Here is a 1,161-nt window from a genome sequence, read left to right as displayed (position 1 = left end):
TGTATATTTTTCTTGAAAAACACTGTGACCATAAAAAATAACCCTAAAACAAATTTCAATAAAAATTGTTCGTAATATTTGAAAATACCTGTACACTTATTTTTCAATAAGTTTACAAAAATAAAAAAAGTCTATAACACACAATATTTATAGTAAATGTTAAACATATATCGCCTTTTACAAAATTATAAAAGATATTTCAGTGAATTGTCATTTCAGAGTATCAAAACCTACGTAAGACGCAAGGGAACACAACGTCAGAAGGAACACTGATAACCCCTGCTATCGATAATTCTTTGTAATTTACTATTGTTCCTTCAAAACACGTGACCCTTCATAAACCACTGTTGTTCTCACATCACTTAAATTCGATCCTTTTTAACTTTTATTACGTTTTCGTTTCAAAAATTGTTGAACATTTAAACAACTACAATTATCGAAATAAATATTTATAAGTTACAAAAAAAATTATAATTACACGCCACTTATAGTTTCACAAAAGCGTCTCTGAAAATAGTTCTTTTGTTTATCGCACCTAGTAATTTTTGTAAATTATTCAAAGGAATTAAATTTCAAATCAAATATTCTATTAAATAATATATTAACATATTGATTGAGGCTTTTCTAGAATTTCCAATTTCCTCGTTTCTACGCCTATGCGCGTGAGGTCATTAACATGCACGTGTTTGTAACTATGCTTCGGCTCTTTTTTCACGAAAAGGAGCATTCTAAAAGAGGAGCAAATTAACGGAACGAGTTTAGTGTCAATTGACAGTGATGAATAACACGACTTCTAAAAATTTATCGGTCCCTCTCAAATTAACCGTATTTGTTTTCTACCGACCGTTGGACTTTGAAAACGGGCTAAACATGTGCCATCGAATCGTATGATCGTTTTAACATGAAACAAAAAGAGACACAATTGTGCAACATAATTTACATAATTCTCGTTGTTGGCAGATATTATGCACCAACTTCAGGGTTATATCATATAATCCTATATAACAGAAATATGAATACCACTAAACAAAAAATTTCGTTTACCTATAAATTATTAAGATTAGTATCTAAATGTGACAATTAGTCAATACAAATAATTATTTAATCAAAATATCAGTTTCCATTTAATCAAATTTACAGATATAGTGAAAACTATCAGGA

At 28.9% G+C, this 1,161-nt stretch overlaps 1 protein-coding gene across 2 annotated transcripts in view; it reads right to left on the bottom strand.

The window, feature by feature from the left end:
* LOC108570693 (clustered mitochondria protein homolog) overlaps nucleotides 1–1,161 on the bottom strand; it is an 11,511-nt gene that overhangs the window by 9,479 nt on the left and 871 nt on the right. The gene's annotated exons all lie outside the window — the stretch shown is intronic.

The sequence above is a fragment of the Habropoda laboriosa genome, unplaced genomic scaffold (genome assembly GCF_001263275.1).
Source record: "Habropoda laboriosa isolate 0110345459 unplaced genomic scaffold, ASM126327v1 scaffold87, whole genome shotgun sequence".
Lineage (NCBI taxonomy): Eukaryota > Metazoa > Arthropoda > Insecta > Hymenoptera > Apidae > Habropoda > Habropoda laboriosa.
This window is presented reverse-complemented; position numbering and strand designations above follow the sequence as displayed.